Here is a 26,943-nt window from a genome sequence, read left to right on the forward strand (position 1 = left end):
GAGCCAGTGATGCTTGGCCTAACAGGACAGCCTAACTGCACGGGCATCTTTGCTGTAGGGCCTGCTGACTTCTCACTTCCCTCTCCAGACCCTCTTTATCAGCACAGCTGCAGCTGAACTGGGATTACTGGCATTTGCATCTGGAGAAAAGGGAGAGACTTTCCTCTGCTGGGAAAACTACCTGAGCTAGATGTTCCCTCCTAAAGGGCTTTATTACAGGGACAATACAGACATTTTTTTTGCAGTACATATGTATATCCATCAAGCATCTCAAAACAGAAATCAATTCTGCCAACCTTATTTTAAGCTAAAGCAATTGTACAAAATTTGGCTGTAGTGCCAGCTCCCAGCTGTAGAGCAATCCTAAATCCCCCACTAGGTCGGTGGCTGTAGCTACAGAGGGGAACACAGACAATGAATTTCACTTTTCCACAGGAAAAAGGCAGACAGAAGAGGAAGGATTCAGGGATGAATGTTTGTCCCTTATAGGTCTTTTGTTGTTTGTGAATGGGACACTAGATTGGCTGTAGACAATGGCATACAAGCAGCAGTATCTAGCTAGCTCTGAGCTCATTGAAATGCTTTCCTTTCCTCTGCAGAAGGTACTCTCTGCTTCTGGGTGGTTTGGTGACCCTGTCCAGCTGTCCTTCTATAGCTGGTGTGGAGGAAGGCACTCAGTCAGAGCAAACTTAATCGCTGCCTCCCTCATTTTCCCCAGTTCTCTCCAGATGTCTGTTCCAGCTGGGTGTTTTGACTAAATCAGATAAAAACTCACCAGCTTGCCTGACTCAAAGCTGCTGCTGGAATGTAGAAAGTACATTTCTTTCAAAATAACCAAAGATATAAGCTTTGCCAATTATATCTTTTCCTAATCAGCCATTTTCAGTCTTTTGATTGACCAAAGATTGTAACAGTATTTCTATGATTCTGTATGATTACAGGCATGAAGTTAATGGCTTTGTTAAGTTACTGTACCATTTGGGAATGTCATAGGAATTGTATATGACATCCTGCTTTTTCAGTGTAACTCTTTTTCCATGTTATCTCTGTCATATTTGGGGGATTGCAATTTTTGTTTTACAGAACCTAAGCTTCTAGAAGAAAAGGCAAACTTCCCAAATATGAATAGCTGAATATACAATATCAGAAGATGTGAAGGTCATAAAATGTTCACTAGCAATATATTTACATATTTTAACATGAGATGGTACCAAACATATCATCATTGACAATTAAGTCATACTTTCATAGAATGAACTCTAAAAAGGTGCTGTTTATAAAGTTTTGAGGAGGCAAGTCATTTTGATAACTCAGCTATGAGAACCTTAGTGTCAGGGAATTATCAAGCCAACTTTAAAGTCAGAGAGAAATAGATATGTGGTACCAGAATGGTCATACAGTTCAGCTGTCTATCATCTGGATTGAGAAATTATCCTCAATGCACTCCAAGAGCCTCCTGGACTGCTTACAGCTTGCTTACTCATCCATGCCTTTACACTTGAACCCGCAACGTTCCCTGCAAGGTAGAAACTGAATTGAGGATATTTCCTTAACTAAGATTCAAGAAAAGGAACAGCCAATTAGACATGTAGGATAAATACATGCTAAAGTGAAAAAAAAAAAAAGAAGACAAACAAAACCCCCAGAACCTCGTAAGAAGTGAGAAGGAAGTGGAGGAGAGTTATAGTATGAGGAAGCAGAGCTTATTAAAGGGAAAATATATAATATGAGAAGACACTATCAAAAGTAGGAACCACTGAAATGAAGAATGCATTTCAGGGATTATTTGTAGGGCTATCCATACTCGCAGTTTGCCACTGCACTGTTGTGGAGAAAATAAACTCTGTAAAATGAACCCGCCTTTTGTGAAGTAGGTATGATTTCCAATCCAGTGGCTTTTATATAATGCCTTAATTTACAATTCTAATTTTGTATTTCTGCAACAGCCTACAGAAAATAGAACAGAAAGAGCAGAAGGGAGCTGTGAAATTCAGAAATCCCAAGGTCATCGCTATATAATTACAAGTGACCGGTAAAATAACATTCTCCTAATGTTAGTAAATATCCAGGACCTAAATTCACTGGGACTTTGAGTTCATTGTTTGGGGTGCTATTTAGATTTGTTCTTTTACATAGATACACATTTGATGCAATCAGCAAAGAAAATATAGCATTTATCTGTATCTAATACTGCAGCTTTTGAGAAGTGTAAAATGAAAATTGCTTGACAGAGCTAGCAAAGATGTTGGTTTGGGAAACAGCTGATAGCCTGTGGTGAAGAAGCTTATATTAACAGATTTTTTTTTTATTTAGGTGAGCTTTTCTTCCTTTCCTCCAACTAAATTGTGCATGAAAAAAAATCAATATTTCTATGAGCAGCTTGAGCCAAAACGAGGAATTGATTTCAATATTAATCATAGAGTTCTAAAGCACTGGGAGTGATACAAGTGCAGAAAACATCTTCAAAGTAACCATGCAGAAATGCATGGTTAAGCCATAGGAAGTTATGACCTCCAGCTTTTTTCTTGTTTGTTTTCTGATTTTATTTTGAAATATAGCTGAAACTGCTAGGTATGCCAGTGATAGTTTTACAAAATCAACATTTCAAGCAAAAATATTTGGTATTTTCCCCACGTGTTTGGCTGAATAACACTATAAAAATATTTTTTCCCCTTGATGATATTTTTTTCTAATTATCTTGAATGTTCTAATACCATTAAGAATATAAAATATAGTCTTAATGGATAATAAGATAAATTTAAATAATGCATTTAGCCTGTTTTTGTATTTTATCCCAGTATAGTTTCCATGCTAATTCTAGAAAATATCCTTGTGGTAGGAATAATAAGACAAAAATTCTAGGCAAGTGCTTGAACCGCTAGCATTGTAGTGGCATGCTGTATCTTGTGTTCTCTTTCTGGCTCAGTCTGGGATTATTTTTTGTTCAGGAATGTAGCTTCATAAAAGAAACAGTTCATTCTCTTCCCCTTGATCCCTTGTGCACTCCTCTAAGATAGGAGAGGATTGAATGAAATCTTCCACATCCTGCTCAAAAGCTTTAAATGTTGGGCTATGACATGAAAGGAGGCAATACGATCAGTACTGGTTGGTGCTGACAAACACTTACGTTAAAGGAAACAGCAGGGGCCATCATTATGCTTTGTATGGAGGCTGACTCTATTTTGGTGTATAGGTGTGCTCTGAAATTAAGTCTTCAGAGGGCTCAGGCAGGTGAATACCTAGTTTCTGGATCCTGTTGAAGTAAAGTGAAATAAAACTGGCAGGTGCTTTAACGTGAAGATAACAAACTGTCTCCAGTGGCCTGGAAGAAGCAATTTAGCAATGGATTTTACTTGTATAGATGCTATGTGATTTCAACAATCTGATGCCCTTTTTAGCTTTAGCTCTTATTGCTTGCTTTAAAGATGTAGTTATGTTTCTACAGGTTTTGATCTCACACATTTTAATGTACGTTTTTTGATTACCTACAATTCTGCCCATCGGCTTTTATCTTCAGGCCTCTGAGGAAATACAGATTAACAGTTATTATTCCTTTTTTGACTTTGTAATTGCCTAAAATGTTAAAACAAATAAATAGGAACTGATGGGTAGAATTCTAAGAAGCAACAATTATTGTATTTCTGATCTATGCATGCTTTATCCAGGCATCATTTACATGCCTTGATAGTAGTGTTGTCTTCCTGTAGATCTGTATTTCTCTATCAATATATAAAACCTTTAGATTTTTTTATTATAAAAGATGAATCAATAACTGTGTGCTGAAATAGTTTTAGCATAAATTGAATTCCAATAATATAGAGTATAAATCCCAAACCCTAAGCAGAAGGCATTCCGTGTAAGGACTATCCACATTCAGCACAGCTAGAGGTACACTGGCACCCTTCCAGAATAAGGTGGGAAATTTTAAAAAAGTATTTGTAACCTGTGATCTAAAAATATGGTGGGGATCTATACAAACATATACCTTGTTTTAAAATCAGATAGCTAGATTTTAATAATGCTGCAACTGACCACCGTTACACTTTGTTTGAAGTGTAAAACTAGCCAAGCTTTTGGGATGTCTTCCCAAGGCCACAGTACAACAATACTTATCCTGGCTAATGCAAAGCTGGCCTAAGTTACTCTATGCAACTTATAGCAGCACCTTTGGCTGTCATGTAGGCTACTGTCTGCATTTTATCAACTCTGTTAACACATTTTGTCACAGCTGATGCTACATCCCTGTAATCACTGAAGAACTACAGTGCCCCAATTTTTGCCACTGCAACCTTTTGGACTTTGCAGCCATGTGAAACGTAGGGAGATGAAGGCAGGTAAAAATGGCAGCCCCTGAGGCAGGGACCCTCCTGACGTAGCCATTAGGAAATGCTGAGGAGAATGAAGTGCCTTATGGACCATCCTGCCCTGGGACTGGAGCAAGCAGCGCTTGCTACCCCGAATCGCTCTTGAAATAGTTTTTCCTCACATCAGATTCTATGTTTCCTGATGAAACACCACTAGACAAAAAGCACATATGATTTTACACCTTTCTCTAAGCAATCACTAATTAGGGTATTGCCCTAAGGCACAATAGAGTAAAACTCAAATCCCGCTGTCATGCAAATCCTGCAGTACTAGAGGAGTTGAGACCAACATCTCTATGTCAGGGAGAAGGAGGTACTTCTTTACATCAGGAAGCAGTTGGGAAGGTGCCATTAGGCCTGGGACTGACCCTGACATGGGGATGCCAGGATCCCCAGACTTCCCTTCCGGTGAAATCCAGCCATCCCTCAGGGGAGCTATCTGTGACCTTTAGCAGCTTCTTACAGTGTAATCTCTCACAGCCAGCAGTTTCTCACCTTGTGTTCAGCAGTTTTGTGTGTCCTGGTCCATTAGCATGGCCTGGTCAGGGGCCTGGGCATTTGCTTTCAGCCCTAACGCTTTACCCAGCAGGCACTCATCTTGCTGTGGCACCTGATAGTGTCAGCAGTTCAAAGGGGATTAGGTAAAGTCAAGGGCAACAAGGCCATGAGTGGTCTCCAGAAGGTCTAGGCAGGGCTGTATGCCCCAACACAGCTCGTCCAACAGTCTCTGTTTTCTGTGTGTATGTTTTGGGTTTGTGTGGTGGAGTTTGGGTAGCAGGGGAGGTGCTGCAGGGTGTCTCCTGTGAGAAGCTGGTAGAAGCTTCCCCAGCTCCCAGTGGGACCCACCTCTGGCCCAGGCCGAGCCCATCAGTGACGGTGGTAGCGCCTCTGGGAGAACAGATTTAGGAAGGGGAACCTGCAGTGAGTGGGGGGATTGGAACGTGAGAGGAACCCCTCTGCAGACACCGAGGTCAGTGAGGAAGGAGGGGAGGAGGAGCGCCGGAGGAGGGGATGCCCCTGCAGCCCTGGTGAGACGGCAGGCTGTGTCCCCCCCTGCAGCCCATGGAGGGGAGCGGGGGAGCAGAGGCCCACCTGCAGCCTGGGGAGGGAGAAGCCCACGCCGGAGCAGGGGGAAGCCCCCCAAGATGGCCGGGACTCCATGGGAAAGGCCACACTGGAGCAGTCTGTGTCTGAAGATCCGTGGCCAGCGGAAAAAACCCATGCCAGGGAATTTGGTGAAGGACTGAAGCCAGTGGGAGGGACCCCAGGCTGGAGCAGGGGAAGAGTGAGGAGTCCTCCCCCTGAGGAGGAAGGAGCAGCAGAGACAAGGTGTGATGCACTGACCCCAACCCCCATTCCCCGTCCCCCTGCACCGCTGGGGAGGAGGAGGTAGAGAGAAACGGGAGTGGGGTTGAGCCAGGAAGGAGGGACAGGTGGGATGAAGGTGTTTTAAGATTTGGTTTTACTTCCCATTATCCTTGTTTTGATGGGATTGGTAGTAAATTAAATTGGTTTTATTTTTTCTACAAGTTGAGTCTGGTTTTTGCCTGTGACCGTAAGTGGTGAGTGATCCCTCCCTGTCCTTGTCTTGACTATCAAGCTTTTCTTTATATTTTCTCCTCATCCTACCCAGGCTGGAGTGGGAGGAGTGAGCGAGCAGCTTTGTGGTGCTTTGTTACCAGCTGGGCTTAAACCATGACAGGATAGTACATACTGTGCCTAGGTACCAGGTCAGCGGTTAACTTGTTGAAATAAGCAGCACAATAAGTTTGCACTGACTTTACTAATTTTCCTTTTACCTGCATCAGCAAACTGCAAATCAGTTTCTTATTAGTAACTGCTGATCCAGATGAACGTTTTTGTTTAAATATGGTTATTATGGCATGTTTAAGAAGCATGGGCAAAGCTCCTGAATATCAACAGTTTCATCTTCCATGGCTAAGAAGGCTTCAGAACAGGTTTCATACAGTCCTCTAATTACATATACACCTACTCCAAGAACAGCCATAATTCAGAACAACATAGAAACAACAAAGAGGAGAGGATAACACTTTCTCACTTCTCAAAGGACAGATTTCTGAGGGAAGAGTTTTAAGTAGTTCTTCTTGTGTGATGATTAATTTATTCCTACCTGACCTTTAGTATAAAATCCTTCCATTATTCTACTTCCTTTTAGAACAGAAGAGGTTCGAAAACAAGCAAGAAATGATTAAATGGTGAAGTTAATATTGAAAATAATATGAAATATATAATATTTTTCAAGTTCTGAACAAAAGTTCATTATTTTTTCCCTATATTTTAGCCTGCATTTAGTTTAATCCTTTGGTGTCCTTTTCCAGTGGTCATAATGACTGATTAAAAAAATTCTTGCATGGACTGTGCAGCACAAAAAAATGTAAAAGTAGTAAGAATTTGGATGATGCCTTAATGAATTTCTTCTCTCCATCTTGAGCACCTGACTAGTAGGAGTTAATGATTCTATTTTCCAGCACAGATAGAACAATCCTTTTCTGAGATACCTGCAAGTGTTGAACTGATAATCTAATCTAGTATCTGATTCTAGGAATGCAAGTAGCACTTGGAAATGGCCCTCTATAAACTACGAATTGTTATAGCATTGTCTTTGCTGCTTATAATAATACCTCTATCTTGAAGCTGGGGATGTGACTTGACTTAAGTTCACTCATCCTGCAGCCTCATGAAGCTTATTACTTTGAAAGAAAACAGCCTAAGACACCGTGTTATTGTGGTAGAAATGCACTGGTATTGGATACCAGTCAGTCCCATGTTACTGTCTGGCTCACACTTGTCATTTATTTTCATCTTTAATTTTGGAAATACTTCCCTATCCCCTAAGTATATAACTTTACAAATACTTTCCTGTTACTGAAGCATCTTAAAGGCAAATACACTTGGATTGGGAAATTAGAGTATTTTTATCAATATTACCCTTGGAAAATGGAAACTAAGTATTATAGCATCACACTTCTTATACATGACTGAGGGACTAGGTTATCAAACATTGAATACATTTTTGAAAGTTCTTCTTGGTAACTGTTGAAAATTCTGGGAAATTGTGCTTGTGGGGTTTTGTGTGTGTGGATAAGGCAGTAATCAGGGTAGAGAAATTCAGTAGATTTTTAGCAGTTATTCTCAAGTTTTCAAAATCTGCTCATATGAATGGAAGGTTCAAGATATTATATGAGGTATTTGCTCTTTCCATTTCCGTGGGATCCCTTTCATTGTCAAGTGCTACAGGTGAAATCTATTCTAGGACATCTCATCATCAAGCAAGGTTATAAGTCTGAGTAATTTTTACTAAAAGAACTCAAGACGCAAGTTTTTTCTCAGAGGTGTTCTTCGTGGATGGATCATGAAAAGTCATTAAGTGGGACAGGCTTTTCATCAAAATTTTTTAAAATAAATTTTTGTTTTTCTTTAAATGAATTTAGTTGTTTCTTTTGGCATAAGATACCCATTTAGCTCAGTTCACATGGTTTTAGCCATGTGTACCACTGCATGCACTTTAAAATGTTGCAACTCCGCTACACTGACACATAGTTTTTCCTTCGGAGCAAATTTTCCTCTCCTGTTTATTTCCTCATGAGGCAAAATAAAAAATATCACAGAACACTTTGACAAAGAAGCTGCCACCTTTAGGCAGTCATTGTTCCCTGCATGCTTATTACACGTACTCAATCGTTATTACTTCTTTGTAGCATCCATGTGTAATTTAACAAAAACAATAATGGTCTGAAACTTTTGACATGTTTGGAGAAAATACAGCTGCAGGGAAGCTGTGGCTTGAAAAGCTGGTGCAGTACAAAATAAAAATAGCAGGCTTCAAAAAGCAGACTTCATAAATCAGAGATTTCGTAGGTAAATTCTTCTGAGATACTGATAAAAAAAAAAAGCTGAAGAAACCTGGCAGCTCCTTAGAGATGCAGTATTTAGAATAAAAGTGTAAATGATACTATTCTGGGGGGGGGGGAGAAAGGCAGAGTAATAAAAGATCAGCTGGGTTTAATCAGTAACTTTTTGTTGCTCTCTAATACAAGAAGGGACTGTACTGGAAATGGAAATGAAATCAGATTGCTGAAGATGATTACAAAGGTACAGATCAGGCATGCTGGCCAAAATCAGATAACCAAAAAGTCAAAACGAGATGCAACTAGCAAGGGACATCAAGAACACAAGAAATTGTTGGACACATAATTTAAAAAGAAAGGACAGGGTTGGGACTGTGTTTACTGATAAATGTATTGTGAAGGCTATTTAGTGTGATTCCATTTTAGAGTGTTTAAGGCTCTTTATCTAGACATTTTCACTCAAAAGTTCAAGGTGATCAGATGGCCAACATAAGAGCAGCAAAAAGGGGCAAGAAGGTAAAGAACATTTTGTGGTATATGTAAATAACTCAAATATCTTCCTACTGTTCTGGCCCAATGATCTTCGCCCTAAAGTGCCTTGAATGTCTGGCTAAGTCAATTAGAGAGGTTAATGGTTATCTCTGCAAACAGGCAAGTGCATGAATACTTGACCTGCTTTCCTGATGGTTTGTATAAATTAAAATTTGTGGAAGAGGGAGTTAAAAACTAAGAAAACATGCTGAGAACATACTAAAAAATAATAGAAGAGCTTTAGTGAGTCATTCTCTGTAAGTTATTGTAATAGAGATCAAAAGGTAACTTGATTATGGTATATAACTGCAGAGTTACTTTTGCTGGGTACTAATGGGCTATTTAATATAACAGAGAAAGATGTAGTATGAAGCAGCAGTTAAGAGCTGAAAGCCAGACAAGCGCAAACAAGAAATAATGCATGGCTTTCTAATAATGAGGATAATAAATCAGTGGAATAAATGACCACATGAAGCAATATATAAACCATGCTTTAGTCAACACACATATAACTTGGGCTCATGTGGGGGAAATTTATGTAGAATTATGTGTGCTATATTCCTTCTTCCCTACAGCTATTGCTTGTGGACTCAAAATCTGTGAAATTCTTCTCATTTATCCACATGGCCAAAACCAGCATAAGTACCCTTTTTCATTTGGGACCATGATGCCATGCAGGAGCCCTAGATTACATCTCAGAATAGAGAATATACATTTATTACTTATTACCCGATCCTGGTTTGGCTACTTTCCAGCTAAGACATGTATTTTATTTGAATTATAATGGGTTTATAAAAGCCTGAAATGTCATTTGTCAAGTACAAATACATAGTTGTGGCTTGACAGATACTATAATATAGAATCATATTAATCCACAGATGCTCTATAGATGCCACTGAGAATTTGGAAAAACTCTGCTCCTTTATTTCAAAGAATGAAAACATAATAATGCTACCCCAAAGAACTCCATGTTTTTTAGTGTGGACTTTTAAAGTCCTTTTCAGCAGAAGTCCAACCCAGTATATGAAACTGCAAGTAAAACTACAAGCTAAAGTTTAGTACAGTCCACATAACAGCTTAGTGGGTATTGTTACTCAATAGTTCAAAGGAGTTGTCAATTAAAAGTGTGAACAAGAGATGAAGAAAAGATAGGGGCATCTTCAGGTGTGAATGTGTAATTTATTTGGAGCCAGCAGGCAAGGCTGGTGTAAAAATAGAACAACTTTAATCAAGTCAGTAGCACTATTGGAAGTTTGCTTTGAAGCAGAATTTACCATAAGAGCTCTGACAATCCCTATTAACCAGACCACTGAGGTAGCAAGAAGTCTTTTTTCCCTTGTATATACCTCAAAGATTTAAAGATAAAGGTTGTACTATGACACCATGATGAAGGGGTTACTGAGCACTAGTAGAGGCAGACAGAGCTTGTGACTTCAAGGGAGTGGTTCCTTCCCTTAGAAACAGTCAACACACCCTGTTGTTGTTTTTTTGTTTTGTTTTGTTTTGTTTTCCAGAAAAGCTTCTAAGTATTGCAGCTTTTCCAAAGATGAACTAGTAGCAATGTTCAGACCAGTCGGGTTTTGTCTTTCCTCTTCAGCAGAGGTTCTTGAGAATGAGGCCAAAGGAAGTCCAAGCAATCAAGTGGTATTTACTTAATCGGTTTTATGTCTGTTTTTTTCTCTCTTCCCACTTTGACAGGTGCTTTTTGCAGACTATTTAGTTGCTTAGTAAGTTGGCAAGGCAATTTTTACTTGAACACTACACTAATAATGGTCAACAGGTTTAAAAAAACCTTTATACGGATAGAAGAACTAATTTATTTGTCTTCAGTGTTGCACATAACCCTTTACAAATGCTTAATTGCATGTAAGGGATATTGCAGACTCCCATTCTCTCATTCTCTTAGTGCACTACTCTTATCTCTGTTCAAAATCATTAGTATTTCCTTGGGACACAGATAGATCAAGCGCAACGTAAAGAAGAAACAAGTAATGCTTTTCTGTCAGCCTCCACATTTCCATTTTTTTTCCAGGTTTCACTTTTGTGTATAGTTTAAAAAACAAGCAAATTTCAGAGGTTATAAATGCGCTTTTCGTACATCCATATATTGGGAAATGGAAAAGCTGAATAGAATTCTGTCAGTAGCAACCTCTCTTTCCATTTATTTGAAAGAAAGCAGAAAGCTACAGTTTTGACAAAACACTGCATTAAACTAATAAGCAGTTTCAAACAATCAATGCAAGCTAATTAAATGTGACTCCACGTTTCTAGACTAACAAGCAGAGAGTTACATTTAAATTGAAATTTTATTCAGCAAAACCATAAGCCCCTCTTCAACATGGTCTATAAAATTAACCAGGTACAATATGCCCCATACAGATTAGCAGTTCCTTCTCTGTAGGGACACAAGAAGTACAATCAGCAGGCACTTTAAAGCTCTGAAGTGTATTAGTACAACGTGCTTTGCCATATTTCAAAATTGGCAAAATGGCACATGACATAGTAGCTGATCATTGAGAATCTCCCCATGTGGCATGGATGATGATTGTGTGCTGTATCTCTTATTTCCTTTGCCACCTGTTTTGCTATATTGGACGCTGGTTTCCTAGGCTCACTTATGATGATAACATGGACACTGCGGAAGATGCAGCATGCCACAGGCATACAGAAAACATTTGCCAGTACTCATATACTAGGTTTCCTCAGAATTCTACTGTTGTGTGCTGTTCAGTGGTTTTCATAAGAGTGCAGTGAACTTTCCACGGCATCTGCCTGAAGCTCCTCTTGCAGTCACTATGTTTGTTGGTCGCATTAGAGGGGCACCTAGTCAGTTAATGTATGCCATCTTAAACAGATCCAGGTCTTCCCCCTCACAGTAGGAGTCTAAAAACAATTGCAGGCAGTGCAACAGCCCTGGCCATAGTTCTAAGACTGCTGAACCTCATGCAGTTTCCTAACTGAGTATATGTTGTGGGCAACAGATGGTAAGTATTTCTGATTTGCAAGATGATAGGACAGCCATTAGGCTTATCCTGCTAAAGAAAAGCCAGTTTATACATGGAGTTAAAGTAGAAATCACTACATTCAGCATTCCCTCATATGTTTCATGTTGGCATCCTTACTGTCTACCCTGTTGGTAAATTCTCCAACTAACAGTCATAAAAAGCTGGGCTGCTCTCCTAAGACACTTCTCAAGAGATCTCAGGCTCTGACCCGGCACACCAATAAAGTAAAAAACTCCTCACACACAATGCCTATGAAGCTCATATGTGGCTCTACCATAGTGTCTTTGACTAAGGCCATCAGGCTAAACTCAGTTGCCCTGTAATTATTCAGACAGCAATACCTAGAAGGCCTCCTAACACTACTGCAAAGACTAGAGGTGAAATTGAGTCATATAATCCTGACCAGGCTCCAAGTCTGGATTTTTCTGAAGTAAAGGTATTGTATCAATTTGGATGTTTCATTCAGAGAATTTCATTTGGCCATAAGTACAGCTGAGCCAAAAAATGTGGGTAGCAGACTTCCTAGCATCCCTGGTTACTCACATATAAAAACAGAGGACTATTTCTTTGTGCTGACTTGTATCAATAGCTCATTCTCTCAAAAAAATAATGCAAATTAATGAAACTGAGAAAGGTAATTCACAAACTCCAGCTTTAGGCACATAATCTAGATGTCTGTAATAGGAACCTCATGTTCCTCTGTATCCAGTGGAATTTGCAAGGATTATTCAAAGTTTCTTGATTTCTTTTGGAAAGCACAACTGACTGTAGCGAGCTATGATAGGGTACTTAAGAGTTAGCTTCTATATATGCACTCCCAGAAACTCTAAAATGCTGGAGACTGCTGAAGAGTGTAAAGTAAAATTTAACTATGTTTACATTTTTACTCATATTCACCAAATACTGTTGCTACCATCACACTTTAAGTCTGCCCAACTGCTTTCAATTTGGCTCGAGTTAATCTATTTGATGAAAACAACCATCTCAGCATTCCTATGATATTTCTTCTTTTTTTATTCTCTCCACCTATGGCCTCCTTTCTTACATGCCAGATGTATTTTCCTGAAGAAAGAATTCCTGCTTAGCAAGTATGATACATTACAGTCTGCTTGTGTTGGCAACTACACAAGCTGTTTCCCAGAACTACATTTAATTCAAGCATATTTCTTGAAAAAAATCAACAGAGTTATCTTTAAAGTTCTTTTCTAGATATACATTTGGTAGTATAACTTATTCAAGCTTTGCTTTTAAAATATTTGGGTGTATGTGATTATTTTAATAGCAAGTAATAAAAGAATGTAAGAATAACAATGCTTTGGTTTATGTTTTCTTTTTAAGAACAATTGGCTGCTGGGGCATATAACTTCACCTGCTTCCAACTGCATCTTTTTCTAACTGCAGCTGTGTGCTTTCATCCCCTCAGTAAGAAAGTCTGCAGTCAGTACCTTAAAAAAAAAAAGCGTAATAAATAATATTCAAGTTTATATAGTTCACTTAAGTCTCTGAACTTTGATAAAAGCAGAATATAATTTTTATTCATTCACTTGTTTGTATTTCAAATATTACTTTGATTCTTGTTTAGACTCAGAGAGAAAGTAGCAGTAAAGAGTAAGAGAAACACATGCTTGGTTACCCTGAAATCTGCAGCTTTACATGATATATGGGATCGTATGCAATCATATTTTCATGTTATGTAGGCACTTTTCTCATTGCGTTTCTAGATGTTAGTCATGGTAGCTATGCTACAAGTCAAAAATGATGGTTAAAATAGCACAGATGTAATATAACTCACAGAGGAAAAATGCTATCTTCAGAGTGCCTCTGAATATAAAAGTTAGTTCAATATAATAGAAATAATATATCTGAATATAAAATGTTAGTTCAATGTCAAGATACCACCTGCCAGTGAATGTATTATGCTATTGTAGTTACACTAGTCCTAGGGGATGTCAAGATGGATTTTTAAAGAGTGATCACATCATGTTCTTATTTATTTCTTACACAGGCTTACATGCATAAAGACTTATTGGAGGCTTCATGGCTGATTACACGCACAGACTCTAATGGTGAAAATTGTTTTTTCTTTTGGGGGGGGGAGGGGAGTGGGGAACAAACCACAAAGGAAAAAGAAAAGAGAAAGGGAAAACTGCCCAGTGGCTACCTGGGAAGAGAAGTAGCAAAGTCTCCCAGACAGATGTCCCCCTTTGGGTGTCCTCTGCAGTGCAATACATGTCCCTGCATGACACTTTTCTCACAATAACTGCACAGTCTCTGCCGGGACCCGCTCAAATGCCACTCTGAGCAGGTGCAGGTGTTTTATGCTAGTTTGCTGTTCAGTTCCTTGCTGGGTTCCCCTGCGTAAATTAAGAGCAGGAAAAAGCAGGAGAAAGGAGGAGCGACTCTCACACCTGTGGCAATCTTTTCCCATGAGAACCTGCCACAGCAATAGTATTAGAGTTTGCTTGATACGATATTGGGGTCTGCAGGTGAAAAATGCCATGAGCTGCTGTGGCTTAGCTGAGGAATTTTTTAGCTTAAAGAGCTCCAGTGAGTTCTCTGGAGATTCTGGAGATTTGACTTTATCTTTCTTTCTTTTTTTTGTAGAACACACAATTTAAGTACATGGGATAGATGAATGAAGAAGATAACATCTTATGCAATACTTCTCCTGTAAGGAAAATTAAGCAATTATGACTTTGATCCTGCAATCAGATTTTGCAGCATGAAATTCTAGCTAGCTCATATATGGGCAATAACACAAAACTGGAAAACAGATTTGTTTTGGACTCTTCTTTAAAAAGTCCAGCACTCTCCTGGGCAGACATTTTCCAAAGCCAGTTCATTCTAAGACTGGAGAAAACCCATCAATAATAATCACTATGTTGTCTCTCTTCAGGTATGCTGGACAGTCAGCACTGATAGAGATGGGCAATCAGTGTTTATTGATCCATTCATCATTTTTCCAGACTTAATGGACTAAGACTTAAATAGCTAAATATACTCTGGTTCTGGCAGAGATGTGAAATAAACTTTGATTTTGTTTTGCTGCCTTTCTAGAACTATAACCCTCCAATATTATTAGGACTTGATGAATTCCCCTTTAGTTTAATTTTCTTTTAAATTGTCATAATAATAATTATCCTAAGGAAGCAATAAAATACTCCTTGGTACAGGAACTTTGGAGATCAGTTTTATGAACTCAGGAAACATTGCTTTTTATTGTATTATTGCAACAGAAAGATAGCAAGTATGCTGTCACAGTGTACAAGACTTTGAAAATAGTGCTCCTCATGGAGTTTATTTCTCTAATTCTATTACCATCCCAAGAAAGAGATGGTGCTGTTGTTGGGTTTTTCCTTTTATTGTTACTTATATCTGTCTTTTCTACAGAATCTTCTTAATTAATATACTCTTTTCTTGCCTTCACATATTGTATAGAATTTCTTATTGATCTAAAATCAACTCACCATGATTTTGTTTTGAGGGCTGCGATTCAAACCCTTACATGTGATCCAGCTTCTGGGTATAGCAGTAGTAGCTTCAGCTGGACTATGTGACTACTCTGTTCACCCTAAAGAAAGTGAGAGGGGACAAAAAAGGGCACTTTAAGACTGTTACAGGATTTTAGCATTTGACTGCTTAAAAAAAATCTTCATGTACTTGTGCTGTTTTTAGTAGGGAATGACAGAATATTTAGTTGTTTCATAAATACAGAATACCATGTGTCTAAGCATGTTATTACAATAAAACCAGCAACAAAATTGTTTATGAAAAACTATACTAAACCTAAAATAAAATCTTAACTGATAGCAGTAAAAAAATTCAGCATCTCCTTCTAAACACTAATCACTTTAAAAATGTTGGCAAATTAATTTTCACAGGATAGCTGATAAAAATATCTACCTCACACTGATTAAAAAATATTCTTAGGAAAGTATCCTTTTAATGCAATTTATCTTCCAAATGAATGTAAAACATTCCTCTTATTTTTTTTTTAAAACTTTACTTAAATTTCACAGATAATCTTCATTTTCAATTCCTAAAATTTTCAATACTTGTGGTAAGGCAGAATGGCTATTAAAACCTCTCTCTCTTTTTTTTATTATAGTTTTGAGTAATAGCCCATGTTATTAAACTAACTTAGCATTTCTTTAGTCTGGGCAGTGAGGTTACTGTCTAGAAAGAGGACACCTACACTAAGAGTTGTTTACATATTATTAGTATTACAGAGATCTAAAATAAAGACAGTATTCTTCTGCTTAGTTAAAAGTGTATGTTAAATAACAGCAACATATCCTCGCCTTGACTTGCAAGTAAAGAAATTATCTCAGACCATAGAGGAAGCATGAAACAAAGGATGCGAAATCCCAAATCCATGTAGGACTTCAATGCAAAGTTAAGCATTAAAAAGCAAGGCCTTTTTAAACCACTTTTGCACACTTTTGTGCACATTGACATGTAAAGCAAAGCCATTGGGGAAAAATAATTATATTGGCAACTCACAGACAGGGAAAGGACTGAAGGAAACCATTTTCTGACCAGTATTTCCTTCATTGTGGCCCTGGAGCTCCTTGCAATAAGGTTTCTGTTGTATTGTCTGGAAAATTGCTGCTTTAAGTCTTCGACAGTGTCCGTTCGTATGATTTATTGGCTATCTCCCAGTTTAGATCTTTAATAACTGTTTAATGAACAATGTATGATGTCAGAATGTACTTTAAACAGAGTAACTTTTGGTCATAGAGATGAATTAAAATGAAAGGTTATGAACCAGGAATATTGAGCATCTGATAACTGAATTCTTTGTCTTTGTCTGAATATTGTTAAATCCAAAGTAATTATGTTAATTTTTATTAACTTTGTTAAATTTTCTTTGACTGATATCTGAATAATGATTGTTGCTTTGAAAAGTGTTTGATTTTGCCTCTAGTAGATAGCTACTGTTATCACCTAACATTTTAGGTAGTAATGTAAGTACATCCTCAAGAAGTCTTTGTTCCTGTAACGTTACTCAGCTACAATAGGTTGAATGGGGAGTACTAACCTGGATCCTTAATAAAATTGTGTTTGTTGCTCTCATGATGGCAAGTAGCAGCTCCTTCAGATAGACTTAAGAAAGTCTCTCCCACTCTAGTCCCTAAAACCTTCCATGACCTGCACAGACAGAAGACAGGAGGTAACATGCATTTTGCAGAACAGCCACTGGGATCAGTGAACAAAAATATCAACCTCAGAGCCTTGTGCTTATGGTTGATGGCCATACCAACTGTCTTTCTACCATCTGCTTAGGGAAATAGAAATTCAAGCTTTGTTTCAGAATCCTGTTCAAAGATACTCAAAGATTTACATTTTTATATAGTGTAGAAGATAAATGCTCTTGGGTATATGAAGCAACCTAATAATGCAATATAGTTTCTTTGTAAGTGATTAGAATAAAAGTAGCATATATTTTCAAAAGGAGTATTTTGTCACACACACCTATACAATGGGACAGATAGATGTTTGTGATAGGTCCAGTGGTAGCTATCAAACCCACATTTGTTAAGTTGTTTTATTTATCTGAGGTACTGCTGTTTCCCCCCCATACTTTACTGGTGAATAGCAATGTGTTGTGGTTTAAGTCCAGCTGGCAACTAAGCACCACGTGGCTGCTCACTCACTCCTCCCTGGGATGGGGAGCAGAATCGGAAGAAAAAGGTAAAAACGTGTAGGTTGAGATAAGGACAGTTTAATAGGACAACACAAGGAGAGAAGAAACAATAAAAACAATAATACTAATAAAAGAATATATAGAGTGAGTGATGCACAATGCAGTTGCTCACCACCTGGAACCTGATGCTCAGCCTGTTCCTGAGCTGCAATTCCTCCTCCTCCCCTTCCCCCCCCAAGTTAAATACTGAGCATGACATCATATGGTATCGAATATCCCCTTGGCTAGCTCGGGTCAGCTGTCCTGACTGTGGCCCCTGCCAGCTTCTTGCAAAAATTAACCCTATCCCTGCCAAACTCAGGACATAATGATGACTACCTTTTCCAGAAGATAGCATCTTGGCCTATTGAAAGAATGGTCACAATTATCCCAGATTAGTTATTTGTATGGCAACAATACGTATGTTCTTACTAGACAGTTCAATTCATTTTGTTTGCAGTCAACATAGCTTAGTAATGTGTGAAACACTGGTAGTGAGAAAGAGCTAATAATCCAGTACCTAAACATGGCTTCAAAAGGAAAGAAGGAAAGACTGATTTCCTATATCCCAACTCAGGCATGGGCAAGTTTGCATAAAGACATTATATGATCAAAGCTTGTTATCATAACAGATGAACAAGAAGAATTCTGGTTTGAATCTGTGAATTACTCAACTATAAGTTAGCCCTATGCTTGGTTTCACCAGATTTCAAAATGTCTTTTATTTATGTAATAATTTCACTTACATAAAGGCAACGGAGATGAAGGTCATTGATTTACACAGGAATTTTAATTTCAGATATTCCCTTTAACGACTTCACTGAAGTAGCATATGAAAAATATACAGATCCCACAGTGCTACAGAATGTGTTAATATCATTAAAAGAAAAGAGAACAAAAATAAATAGTTCAATGATTTGAGCAGTCAGACTTGCAAAACTTCTTGAATGGTTTGTTTGGTTTTTTTTCTTTCCATCATAACCTTTCCACTAAACCATTCACAGATTTTCAATCCACAAAGCTTTTGTTATAATTAACATGAAGTTTGGCCAGCAACAGTAAAGCTCCTTCCACTTTCTCATCCAAGAAATTCTGTTTAATGTCTCTGTACTTTTTCTGGCTAAGTCAAGGGACTGAAATCAGACAAGACAAAAAACCCCTGTCCTTTCCATTTTCCCCTGAATTTCTAGCTACCTGCTACAAGTTTCTTGCACTCATGAGCCTTGTTTAACGTTGCTCATAAGTCTTCTCTTTTTTTTTTCCTTCTGGGGACACACCATCATTTTCAGTGCATATTATCATCTCTTGATTAGTGCAAACTTCCCTTAAAACAACGAAATCCCTTCCTCAATTAGTAACAGCATACTTAATAAGATTAGCTTACACAGACACCTTTTCTTACCTTTGCAACTTGTTCCATCTTTCTCTTTCCATAGTATTTCCTCTGTCGATAACAGACTTGTTTTCTGTTTTCCTTGTCACCTACACAAATGCAGTAACATCTTGCCAGTCTTTAGCAGAATAGGACTCATCTTTGTTTTCAGCGATGTCTCCCCCTACCACACCAGCCATGTAGCAAGTATTTTTCAGGCAAGGACCTTTTTCTATCTACACTAAGCTTTAATATCTTTAAATTTTCCAACCTTATTTCCCATTCTCCTTTGCTCTTACATCCAGAGGAAAAACCAAAAAGTTTTTTTGCCAATTTCTTGTATATCACACAAGCATCTGCAGTGCTCTAAAGCTGGTACCATGTGGTTTGTGATCCTGGGACTGAGAAAGGCAAAAATCTTTCACCTTGTAACCAACAAAGGGTTTGCTTATGCACTTACATGACAAAAAGCCTCAGTTATGGTAATTGATTATAATGATGGTCAGATGTCTGTATGAATCTGTGAAGCGAACAAAGAAATCTTAGTGTGAGATTCACGCTGTCTCTGTCAGGTGTGCTGATAATTATTTTAATGTCATTTAGCACTTGTATTGGTTTCATTTTTTAACAGAATAGAGATAGTGGTTGTAGGTGATGAAGACTTCTGATGTATGCAGATAGTTCTGATTTATGCTCTATTTTGGTGTAAAAGTGAACAGAGTACCAAGGACCTCAGCCAAAAATATTCAGGCACATTAAAGGCATCTGAATGAACTTAACTGACTCCAGAGAAAAGGTATAATCATATTTTGAAGAATTATGTTATAATCTCACTGGTTGCTATATTATGGTTGGGACAAAACATTTTTCCCTCCTGGTATTCACTTTCAGCTTCTGAATCTAGCCTGCCTGCACTTAACATTATGTCTCTGCTAACAAAGATGGAGAGTTGCAACAAACATTTATCTGAAAATATTTTTGCATAGTGTATATTCTAATTTTTATTTGGTTCCTTAGCTCCTGAATTCTTCAAATATTATAGAACTGTTCAGATGCTTCTAGTTAGGTGTATACTCCAATATACAAGGCTGTGCATAATACTATGATTTCAGGTCATAAAACAATGTTATGAAAACACACCTATTCTATCATTTGTCTACATACCAAATGGTAGTATTATATTCTTTATTTGCATATATTTCCTTATATAATTCAATAACTTTTACTCTAAGAATTAGATACTAAGTGACTGATGTCATTTTTATTCATCAACTTCCCCAAAGTGGGTTTCAGGTCACATATTGGCTCTATGCAAGGTGGGCTTTGAAGATAACTATTTAATTTTCTCTTCCTTTTCTCTTGACCCCATTGAAAAGATGTGAAAGCTTAGCATTAAAAATTGTGTACCTCAGCAGCATTTTAGCACAATGATTTGAAATATGGGGTGACACCAGTGCAGTAAGAATAAATGGATTTAGAATCTATACTTTTTGTCCCCCCTCCAAACATGGAATTTTAAAAGTGGGATATGCATGTAAAAATCAATATTCACTCCAAAATTCATTCTAGTTCGCAAGGTAAAATAAGATGTACCCTCTAACAAACTGTCTTGCTGTGTGTTGGATGTCTAAGGGTACAGAACAATTAGCAAAGGGTCCAGAATAGCACTGAACTATTCTTAGAAGATATTGACCTTCTGCAGCACCTACTGAACATTCTCAGGAGTGGAAACTAACAAGGCGTTATGAAAGTGTGGCCTCGGTAAACAAATCCTTCTGCTGCGTGTATTTGCTGTGCAACTGCTAACCTTAAAAAGGATGGGTAGAAGGGAGGGAGAAAGCAAAAAGAGCGGGCATAGCTGCCATTTGACCAGCTTGCAATTTATAATGTCAGCAACTAAGCTTTAAACAGAGCATTGGCACTGACATGCTAGATATGACTTGTCTCCTATTCCCTTTTTAATATTACCTGTCAGAATCTAACAGTCAAAAGTTAGTAACTGGTTAACAAAATGTTTTATAGATAAGGAAGACTTGTGCATGTCTTGCATGCACAAGACATCTAGTGAGCAATGTTTAATTAAACTATTGATTATAATTCTATGCTTTGAATAAAACATTTGTTTTTCACGAGTGACTAATTTTCCCTTTATTCAGCTGTCTCACTCCCAAACACCAGATCACAGACTGTTCTTACCTCTATTGTAGTTCTCAGTGTATTTATAGAAATAGTATGCTTTACTATTGAAACCTGTTGTTTCTTCCCAACTCCCCTCTTTTCTTTATTCTACTCCCTTAAATTTTAATCCATTTTTCTCCTTCTTGTGACCTTCCTCCAGATTTTTACCAGTGCCTACATCTCCTCTGCTGTCTCCATTCCCATGCTGTCTTACTTTCATGCCCCTGCCTTTCTTGTTGTTTTTTTTCCCCTAGTTTTCTTTTACCCTCTGTGGAGGGGCTTGTATGTCATAGAGAAAACAAAGCTGCCAGAGCCCTCACCCAGGGCACACAGCTTGCACACAAGGCAAGCTCTCGGGCTCTGAACAGTCTGTCTGTGATGGGTTAACCCTGGCTGAACACCAGGTGTCCACCAAAGCCGTTCTATCACTCCCCCATCCTCAGCTGGACAGGGGAGAGAAAATATAACAAAAGGCTTGCGAGTCGAGATAAGGACAGGAGAGATCATTCACTATTACCGTCACGGGCAAAACAGACTCAGTTTGGGAAAATTAATTCAATTTATTACAAATCAACCAAAGCAAGGTAATGAGAAATAAAATGAAATCTCAGAACACCTTTCCACCACCCCTCCCTTCTTCCCGGGCACAACTACACTCCCGGATTTCACCACCAAGCCCCCCCAGCGGCACAGGGGGACAGGGATGGGGTTTATGGTCATCACACGTTATTTTCTGCCGCTTCACCTCCTCAGGACGAGGGCTGATCACACTCTTCCCCTGCTCCAGCGTGGGGTCCCACCCACGGGAGACAGTCCTCCACGAACTCCTCCAACGTGGGCCATTCCCACGGGCTGCAGTTCTTCACGAACTGCTCCAGCATGGGTCCATTCCACGGTGTGCAGTCCTTCAGGAGCACACTGCTCCAGCGCGGGTCCCCCACGGGGTCACAAGTCCTGCCAGAAAACCTGCTCCGTGGGCTCCTCTCCCCACAGATCCGCAGGTCCTGCCAGGAACCTGCTCCAGCGCGGGGTTCCCACGGGGTCACAGCCTCCTTCGGGAACCCACCTGCTCTGGCGTGGGGTCCTCCACGGGCTACAGGTGGAGATCTGCTCCATTGTGGACCTCCCTGGACTGCAGGGGGACAGCCTGCCTCACCAGGGTCTTCCCCACGGGCTGCAGGGGAATCTCTGCTCCGGCGCCTGGAGCATCTCCTCCCCCTCCTTCTTCACTGACCTTGGTGTCCGCAGGCTTGTTTCTCTTACATGTTCTCACTCCTCACTCCGGCGGCTGTTTTTTTCTCCGTCCCAACTTTTTTTTCCTTCTTAAAAATGTTATCCCAGAGGCATTACCACTATTGCTGATTGGCTCGGCCTTGGCCGGCGGCGGGTCCGTCTTAGAGCCGGCTGGTATGGGCTCGCTCTCTCTCGAACACAGGGGAAGCTTCCAGCAGCTTCTTACAGAAGCCACCCCTGTAACCACCCCCCCCCCCCCCCCCCCCCCCCCCCCCCCCCGCTACGAAAACCTTGCCAGACAAAACCAATACACTGTTTCAGAAAGCTGCAGGCCCTGCTGTTTGCCCCTCTTCTGGGACCTGTGCCCCTAGAATTGGTTTGAGGGGTGCACTCTCCTCACACCCACCAGGGCTGAATGTATGTTTCCTCCTGTGCACAAGGTCCAAGTTTTGCTGCTTCCATTTTGGCCTCATAGTTATTTATACCTTGGAATTTTTTCCTCCTAATACTACTTGCCTTTTCAAATTAATGTTTGAGGTGTGTTGCCATCTCCCCAGAATGCCTGTTTCTTCTCATGCATAATTAATCTCTGTTGTCTTCTTCTCCAGTAATGCTTCTATCTTTGTCACTCCACCTGTTCTTACCAAGGTAAATCACCATACCCTTCCTGTGAAGTGAAAAAACAAGTCCTATTGCTCTTCAACTGTTTGCTGTGCTTATGACTTACATTGAAAAATTTTCTATTAGTCTCTTCTTCCCACCAGTTTTTCTTTCAACATGACACTGTGTTATATCTTTGTTGGTGTTAGATCAATCCTACCTTTGAAAGCTTTTGCTAAAATCCTCCCTTGTTGGGAGGATAGCAAAACGGTTTCACCTATTTTGTCTAAACCTGGAATTCCCTAAATGATTATCTGCACCTTATATCTATTTACTTCTTGCTGCCTGCTTAGTCCTTTTAGTTATTAGTCCTCTATCTCCCTAGATTCTAGATTTCATATCTTTATTCACAGCACTTCATGCTTTGAATAATTCTCCAATATCTGTTAAGCTCTTCTTCCTTCTTACAAGCTCTACTCTACATTTTCTGCCCCAAATATCCCAGTGGCCCTGCATTCAGCAACGATGCCATGCCCTCTTTTCACTGCCATGGTTTGGGTGTCTGCTAAGATCTCCAGCGAGGAGGTGTTGAACAACTTGCTAAGTGACAGTAATTCCTGTCTTACAAATGCCAGTTACAAAAGACATGCAGAAAATACTGATGATTTACTCATGTTTATCCGCTTGGCCAGTAATTAGTCAGTGAAAAAGAAAATGTCTATTTGAGGGAGTAAAAATTTTTGGATAATTTTGTTTTAGAGACAATGTGTTTTGTTACACAGTGTTACATCTGGTACAGAAACCAAAATAACTTTGTATCCCTAGAGTTATGTGAGGTGACTAGTGGATTTATAGGTGGATAAAAGCTGCATGTTAAAATATAACATGATTTTAAGATGAAGACAATAATAAACAAAATTAAGAATATCTGGAAGTTCCTAAAAGCAACTTTAGTTTAGAGTTTTAAAAGAAAATCAACTGCAAATTTAACACTGAAAAAATTAGTAGTTGCTATTTCCTCTGCTGTCTGAAAATCCCAAGTTTTATGCTGCTTTTATGAAAGGCTTTTCTGGCAGAAAACAGCATCACATAATCTCACTAGATTTTTATTTTTATTTTTTAAATACTAGTGCTAACTTATTTTGTACCAAGGCTTTGTAGGAAAAAAAGTCACAGCAGAGAGCCACTCCCATCAGCTTCAGAGCACTGCTGTCTTTTCTATCGAGAGTTTCAGCATTTCGGAACACATAAACAAGTTACTTTGACCAATTTGTTCATAGAACCACAAAAGGAACCTGTGGCCAATTTCAGGCATGCTATAAACTACAGCTACTGAAGTTATGCTGAATTTGGATGAAATGAAGGTCATTCTATCCAAAACCAATACAATGAAGTTCTTTGGTCAGTAGCTTTAAATGAAGAATAATTTGGATTTGGGTAAATAAAAACATATTTTTTTTCCTAACTTTTAACTGTGTGCTTTAGAGAATTTAAAAAATATGTTTAACCTGGTGAACTCAATGATATCATTGCAGCTGATTTTAGTCTGTGTACACTTTGACCATATAAAAGCAAAAGAGGAACACAGTTTCTCTACTAATAATGAAATGTGCAGCCTTGAAAAAAAGAAACAGTTTTTCTTCAGAGGGATTATTTCTAGTATAGCAGGAAAATATTAATAATCTTATAGATGGTGCTGTTCAGAGTTCCTCTTGTGCTGAGTGCCATTTCAAGTTATTCAGATTCAGCTACACAGAGAAACTATGAGAATGCTCAGGAGAATGGAAAACCTACCTTAGCAGAAAAAGGCAAAAGGAACCTATTTATTAGCCTTATAAACAGAAGGCAGAAAGTAGCTGGGGTTACTTGCTAAAAACACTTGGTGAAGGTGCAGGAGGTGCAAGTCCTCACGAAAGAGTGAAAAAGACCTCTTTAAGCTAACAGACCACACTAGGATGCAAATACATGGTTAACAACTGGTATGAAAGAGTTTAAATAGAAATACCACAGTGTTGTTCTTTGGAAGGTACCAAACCATCACCACAAGGAGTTTCTAGAACAGCTTTCCAAATAAGTATAAATATGAGAACCAACGTAGTTTTAAGATGAAAACTGGTGAGTATGGTATAGATTTTATGATACAGTTATCTGCACCATCAGGAATCTTGGTCAGATAACCAAAAAGCTTCCTTTCAGATCGGTGGTCCTGAATGTGAGAAATCTATAGCAGACTGTGAATATTAAAAAAAAATTAGATATTTTTTTCAGGTCTTTCCTTCTCAGTTTTCTTTTGATCTGTAGAATTATAGCAGTATTTCAAAAGAAAATGAATAAAAAAGACCCTATAGAAGACATAAGGCTTGAGGCTTAGGGGGACATGGAGATTTGGGCAGTCTATCTTTTGGACGTTACTGCTTAACAGCATTTCTTTTGGATGGTTTATATAGCATGACAATATATAATGGAGTAGTTAATAGAGGGAAATGGTATGCATATTCAAATAGCATTATAAAAAGGAATGCAGGAGCAGTAGCTAGTTGGCAATAGCCACATTCAAGCAGTAAGAACTACAGGCTATTTTTTATTATTGTCAGAAGGAATACAATAGCACAGTATTTAAAATAGTATTAAAAAAACCAGTAAAGATTTTTTTAAAGGTGTCTTCAACTACAGAACATGGTTCTTTATTTGAGGATACTCCTACTGACTTTCATGAGGTTTTGAGATCATGAACAGAGACTGACTGAAGTTAATTTGCTTCTGGCATTCCCTACTTATGTATTAAAAAAAATTTCCCCAAGAGCCTTCTCATGAAATTTCACCAAAATCTGAAAGTAAAGGGGAGGCTGCCCTCATGACTCATTGCCTGAACCAGCTGTGTTGCTACAGACACTGTTGAAATAGGTGTCTGCTAATAATTCTGTTCATGTGAACAGTCTGGGAGCTCTTCTATTCAGACTAGAAAAATACTATTCTGACTGGAAGACAAGAGATACCATTTTGCCTCTGACTACAAAATGAAAAGGAGTTGAATATTTACAGCAGAACAAAAGACAAAGTCTTGGCAACAGCAGAAGTAAGCTATTAGTTCCTTATTACATCAAAGTCCTTCAAAGGCACTTGTGATAAATGAATGTATTTATTATTCTCAGGTTTTCTATAACATGTACCTCAGGTGCATATGACCTCATTTTTTAAGTAGCACTTAGTTGCAAGGAAAGATTCTTCATATCACTGCAATGCAGATGCATTTGTAGGATTACCAGGGTATTGCAGGTCTAGTCTTGCAAGGAATTCTGATCAAATCAGGTCAGCTAGCATCTTTGTGAATGCCCAAAATAAAGCTAATTTGAAAAGTTAAGGTGAGTGTGGCAGAGGGATCTCTTTTATAGACTTTTTATGTGGAACCTGATTATTCAGATATAATCATGACCATAAATAATGTATTGCATAGAATTCCAAGAAAGATTTTCCAAACATGCTTTCCTGGATGAATATATGAGAATAAAGAATATGTTTTATTTTCTCTTTTTGAAGTCCAGTATTCACCTCTATGTTGCAAAAGTACCCCGAGATGTAAAGAAAAACAAAACAAGTCCCTCCAGACCCACTCAACTATGCTGCTAACACTGTTATGAGTGTTGTGTTAAAGTTGACTTATTTGGGTACTGACTTTAGATAAATAGATATTGAAATTACTTTCTGTTAATAGAGGTGCCACAATATTTCATGATAATAACCCAGAGCTGAATCTATTTTCCTTGTGCATATCTAAGCCTGTTTAAGAATGTAAATTTATATACTAACAGAATATTTGAAAGGGGTTTTTATCCAGGCCATATGAACCTCTGCTGTGCCTTTGCTTTCATGGTTTTGGAACTAGAGAGATTAGCACTTTTATATCTACCCATTAAAAGGCTGTAGACATAATTTTAATATCTTTTCTCATTTTCTTTTGCAGGGACTTAGAACTGCTGCTTGACTCCTCTAAGATAATTGACTGTAAAATCAAGTTAAACATGGAATAAAATCAAATTACACTGTTTTTTTTCCTCATGATAACAGAATACTATTTTAAAAAAAATGACTGAAAAGTTAACGCGCA

This window comes from Accipiter gentilis, chromosome 3, assembly GCF_929443795.1.
Source record: "Accipiter gentilis chromosome 3, bAccGen1.1, whole genome shotgun sequence".
NCBI lineage: Eukaryota > Metazoa > Chordata > Aves > Accipitriformes > Accipitridae > Astur > Astur gentilis.